The 5,891-nt window shown below is 43.7% G+C and overlaps 1 protein-coding gene across 2 annotated transcripts in view; it reads right to left on the bottom strand.

Moving 5' to 3' along the window:
• The window catches only part of LOC134188178 (collagen alpha-1(XIX) chain-like), an 18,056-nt gene extending 12,165 nt beyond the window's left edge, over positions 1–5,891 (bottom strand). The window contains exon 1 of one of the 2 annotated variants that reach the window (XM_062656379.1): positions 5,779–5,891. The gene's annotated coding sequence lies outside the window, so the exon portion shown is untranslated. Of the gene's footprint in view, positions 1–257; positions 376–5,778 lie in introns of those variants that run through there. The other variant, XM_062656380.1, reaches the window with a different exon arrangement.

Below are 5,891 nucleotides of genomic sequence, written 5' to 3'. Positions count from 1 at the left end.
GACGGAGACAGGCAATGCTAGATGGTCGCTCAAGGCGTTGACACGTGACAATTTTGAGCCTAATTTTTAGTGGTCGCTGGTCGCTGAAGAGGGTTACGTGCAATACAAATTTTCGTCGGTTCCAAGCCAAACTGTTTGTAAACAAGAGGTGGTCGCTCACGAGGGTGGTCGTCCAAGAGGGAAACTACTGTAGTAACAACAATAACAAGCTCATGTTTCTCATTAATACTAAGTCGGACACTAAACATAAATCTAACCCTGGATCCGCGCTTGCTGACCCTTGTTTCATCATCCTGTTCCTCTCCCTGTCTCTCTCCTTCTCCCTCTCCCTCTTTTTCTCTGTCAATCTCTTCTTCATTCTCTGCCTCATCTTCTTCCTCACCGTCTTTCTCCCCTCCTATTTTCTTCCCGCCTTCCTTTCTTCCTTCCCTCCCTCCCTCCATTCTTCTCTCCCCTTCCTCAAATCTGCGACATGAGTGGGATTTTATTTCTTCACGTTTGTTAAAGAGATTTTGGTAAAATCGAGAGAAAAATGGCTATTACGGTGGTTGTCCCTGAGCCATTCTCGGGCGAAGGATCCGTGGACGTGGACTCATGGTTCAGACGCTTTGAGTACTGCACTGCAGCAAATGGATGGGACGGAGAGAAGCACGATTGGCAAAACTTCCAACGCTTTTGCAAGGTCTAGCTTTTGCCAAATTTGAACTCCTTACCATTGATGAGGAGAACTTTTATGCACACGCTAAGGGTAAAATGATTGGCAGATTCTGTCCTAGGGAAGAGCGCATCGATGCCAAACGGCAATTCAAAAGTCGAATTCTGAGAATGAGCAAAGATCTGGATGCTTTTGTCTATGATCTAGAACTCTTACATTCTCGCGCATGGCCAGAACAGGGTAAGAAGCTAATAACGAACAACTCATGAACCAGGAGCTCTCGTCTCAGCTGCGACAGAACGCCGTTGGCGAGCGAAGCGAGTCTCCCTCTCTCCATTCATGTCAATCGAGTTTGAGATATATTTGTTGGCGATCGAAGCAAGCCTCTCTCTTGTCATGTCAGTTGGGGTTGAGATATAGTGTATTTATATATTTATATATTTATATATTTATATATTTATATGCGTACATCAGTACTTGTCTTATGGATTTAGGGCAAAACGGAAAGACGGATCGACAAAATGACGATGCCAGATGAATGCAATTTTGACTCCGTAACATATGCGCTCAAAATTAAAGCAAGAGTCCCCTTCGAGAGGTCGACTCAACTATAATTTCTTATCGAAAAGAGTGAAATGCTCTCGATATTTCTCCTGTACCCGACCAATAAGGAAAAATTGATGCGTGACAAAAGAAATTGAAAGAAAAAGCTAAAAGAATAGAAAAGTCTGTTTTCTGAGCTTCCACGCGTTAGTTTGACAGAAATTATTGCTACGCAACCATTGTTATGCGACTATCTAAGTAAACAAGTGAGACGATTGAAGCGTGACCAAAGAATTGAAGACAACTATAAGAAGAGCAAATGAAATTCTGTTTTCTGAGTTCCGCGTTTCGTGACAGAAACCATTGCTACGTAACGCCAACGTTGTTCCTCAAATAGGTAAAGACAGAATACCATCGCTCGCCAAACACAATGCTAATGAGCATTTACTAGTTTAGAATGATTCAGGGATGTACGCTCAAGCCAACGAGCTGGTACGGAGGCTTAAATGAGCAGATTTTGAAAGATTAACGCGTGCGGCAGAGATTGCAACAGTTTCATCTATCAAAGAAACATCAGTAGGGTCCGAACTAGGGGAACAAGTAGCTATCTGACCAAGGTCGTTCGTGACCTAGCTACTCGTCCCAAGCTCCGCGATTTCAAAGCGTCATGGTCAAACACAGAAAAACGGGTGGAGTGTTCGCACTGCGGAAAATTGGGGCACGTACAGAAGCATGCACTGCAGAAAGATGGCTGGTGGGTGGCGACCACAAGAAAGAAGTGAAGTTGGAACTGTCTACTGATCGTCAACTGTTCGGGGTTTCAGCAGTCATTAATAAAAAAAGGCACAGACTGTCTTGTAGGCACCGGGGCAACCGTAACGATTCTACCGATCAATTCTTTCAGAACCGTGAGTTTACAACTAGAGCACAAACAGACCAATGTCTGAACGGTTAACGGACAGAAACGGAAAATATTTGGGTCTATGGAAGTCGAAGTCGCATTGGAAGACTACCGCTGTGGTCGACACAAATTTCTTAGTAAACGTAAAGACTCTACCAATGTTGGGTGTTGATTTCTTCGAGGCATTGCAAATGACAATTGACTATCGCAAGAAGTTATTCAATGGACCAAGGCCAAGTCGACATCCGGACACCAAGAAGAAACAAGGCGGTATCTTTAAAGACGCAGAATGGTACTAATAATTCAGGTGGTCACGTCACTGTTGCTCTCTCTGAAATGGAACGGGACACCTGAGAAGCTCTCAAGATGGCGCTAGCACGAGCAGCTGACCTGGAAAAGCAACTTGAACAAGAGAAACCAGAACGAGCACAAGAAAGGAAAATATTTGAAAAAGAGAAGACAGAGGGGACAAAGTCTTCACGTCTTCCTACGCCAAACCCTAAACCTAGGTGTACGAGTACTGACAAAAAGAATGAGATCAAAGAACATGGTGTTGCAAAGCAAACTGTTTATGCCTCTATCTGGTAAAGAACCAGCCGTACAGTTGAAGAATATATTGTACATGAAAAGGAGGAGTCAAAAAGCCACTGTAAAGCAGGGCCAACGGAAGCAACTTGAAAGTGGAGCGGCCTAGCGCGCGTTAGATGGTGTGGCTTAGCGCACGCTATGGGTGAGTTGGCACACATCCGTGAGTAGTGAGCATGCGCGCAGTGTGTTGTCTCAGAGGTCGGGGAATATAGTCCAGGTAAAGAAAGAGAAGTCGTGGGAGACTTCAAAACAGTCACCAAATTAGTAGAGCCGCAATCCGGCAGATGACCAAATATATTACTTTATTTAATCAGCTCTACCTTTAGACCGGAAGTATGAGGCAGTTGTTTGCTGGCTGAAGTCGAGTTTTCAAAAAGTGGGGCGGCCATGGACCCTGCTGCCGCTGCGGCTCCGTCGGGCCTGAATTTAAAAGTTCTGCATCCGTTAGGAAACAAGTTCAGTCGTCACAAGTACGGCGTTCATGTTCCTTCGAGAAAATTCCATCGTACACGGAACTACGCGATCCAATGAAGAGACAATACGTAAAGTATCCCATTGGTGATAAAGTCTACGTAAGAACCATTCAGCAGTTAAGAGCCCACAGTACCTCCGAGATTTCGTGACTGACCTCCCACCTCTGGACGATCCACCCTAACCTTCGGGACGTAGCGTACACAAAAGGGGAGGATTGTAGCAAGTCTGACTCTAATTAGCCACGACGTGTCCGGATGTGGTATGATGTTAATTAATTAATTACTTAAATACGCACCTTGACTTTTGCCACTGCAACACTAGAAGTGCAACACTGACACACAGTAGAACTGGAAGTTCACTCTCTAGGACTAAGTCGTCATTTGTTAATTTAATTTAATAACGCATTGGATGTAGAGTAGGTTAACTCATCATTTGTTTGAGATGAGGTAGCCGTAACTAGTGGAAGTACTTATAAAGCTTTGAAGTAGTTTGTCAGAGTTTGCAGTTACCTGCCGGAGTTTATAGCAAAGACTAATACAGGCGCGGATCCAGGACTTTTGAAAAGAAGGGGTTGCAAATTTTGATAGACCACGCCTACTTTAGTCAACGCATTTTTATTAATTGTTAGAGGTGCAAATGGCCCAGGCTTCTTACAGGTTAGCTAAAGTGAATGGCAACAACTACGGCAACATATCTCTATCAATGTGTCATGTTATTATAAACTCCCTAAATCATCAAAACTGTCTAACAGAATCTAACTGTATCATGCATAGACTACTGCTAAATAAATGTTATGTAAACTACTGTGCAACTATGTTTCTTTCAAACAAAGACTGTTTATGAACAATTTCGTGGATCATTTTGTACAAACTTCGTCTGCTGGTACCCGGTCTTTGTAATGCATGGCGATAACTGATAGGTGTGCAAGACGCTCCTCGCCATGGTAGACCTTTCTTAAATTAAGTCTTCAGTCTCCTCAGTAGAAAAATTACCTCTGTTTCTGCACTTGTGATAGGAAGTGTACATGCTATCAATAGTAGACGGTGAACATTAGGGTACAACCGAGAGTCACTGGCTCCCAAGACCAGAAGAAGGTTAATTAATTGTTGGGTATGGCCTTCTTGCTTTCTTGCTCTCTTTTCCTTGCTTCTTGCATTTTCTGGTATTTGCTTTGTCATGGTGACTGCCACCTTCTCACTTTACCTCATAGAGACTTCGGAAATGGAAAATCGGCTTTCCATTGGGTCAACGTCGGAACGAACCAGAAGGGTGAACAGTAGACACAACAATGCTCGGAAATTGTCTTGCTCACCATTAGATCGTTCGCGCATCTGAATAAGCAGGAAGTCTAGGAGGGGTATCGCAACGGATCGTTTGTAGTGCTCAATCGGACTCCACTAGTAGGTGTATTGCTCCGGTTTCGTTGTAAGTTCGTTTTTCTTGGAACAGATTCAAGGGATCCAATCCTGTCTGCGAGTGGCAGAATGTCTTGATGCAAAATGTCATAGAGGTTGTATATATATCCTGTCTTGTTGCCTTCATTCTTTCAGTTACGTACTGAGTGAACCATTCCCTACGCAACAAAGATATCATGGTCACGAATCTGGTGTTTCGCTGCCAGATGTCTCACTTCGTCAAGAATCTGCCTAGTTATTTTAATTAAATACAGAAAATGAGCACAATGCGGCTTTTCAAGACATTGTGCTTTAACTCCGAGGCCAACAAAGGGGGGTTGCAACCTCCACAACCCCTACCCTAGATCCGCCACTGTAATAGATTATATCCTAGTTGCTTTCTGTCTTTAGTAATAAATATACTATTGAGCACAACTCTGTCTCTGACTCAACCGTGTAAAACTACGATCGACCAGGACGAATCAACAGCCGTGCTACGCATACACTGTCTCATTTGCTAGACCAACAGTGCTAGATTTTATGGGAACACCCATGGACGTCGAAAGACCCGTCAACTGTTGAATAGCCAAACCCACAATTAACGCAAATAGTGACTGCACCTACCTACACAAATTCATATTTCTAATGGAACAAGTCTACACACAGTCGCGCTATAATAATTATTATTTAGTTAGTATTAGTTATGCATGATAGCTTTGCTTAATCTGTTGAGTTGGCATTGATCGATTGCACGAGAAAATCTCAGTGCTTCGCAAACCCAGATCTTTATTATGCAACTATGAACACACTGTAGCTAATTAATGTCGTCTGATAGCGATACGTATAGGTGTGGTTGAAGCTCGTGAGGCGGTAGGCCTGACCGCCTCAGACGAGACACTGAGAAAGCCTCGCAGCAGCTGGAAACTCCCAATAGTCTAGGAAACGTCCCTTAGAGTTACTTTGTTTGCGTTCCTTTGTATTTGTGCACGCAACTTCTGCTAAGTTTCCGATAGATAGCTAAGCAAACAAAATTCTGTTTGCATTGTGTTTTGTTTGCGTTGTGCGTGCTTTGGCAGAGATGCCATTCCTACTAGTCAAAATGCGTGTCTAATGGGCACGAGGGTAAGACAATACCGAAATGCGTGAGTCTCGCGCCTGCATGATGCGTGAGTCTCACGCGTGCATGATGCGTGAGAGTTGACAGGTTTACATGTGAGACGTACCTTTGTCTTTGATGAACTTCTCTTCTGGAAAAACCACTTCTCACTGTCTCAAACAAATTAAGGCACAATTGCTTTACCGAAGCTTGATCTCCAGGCTCTACGGTGTTGAGGCA

The sequence above is a fragment of the Corticium candelabrum genome, chromosome 12, assembly GCF_963422355.1.
Source record: "Corticium candelabrum chromosome 12, ooCorCand1.1, whole genome shotgun sequence".
NCBI classification, from domain to species: Eukaryota; Metazoa; Porifera; class Homoscleromorpha; order Homosclerophorida; family Plakinidae; genus Corticium; species Corticium candelabrum.
Note: the sequence above shows the minus strand (reverse complement) of the source record. Positions and strands in the feature narration are given on the sequence as shown.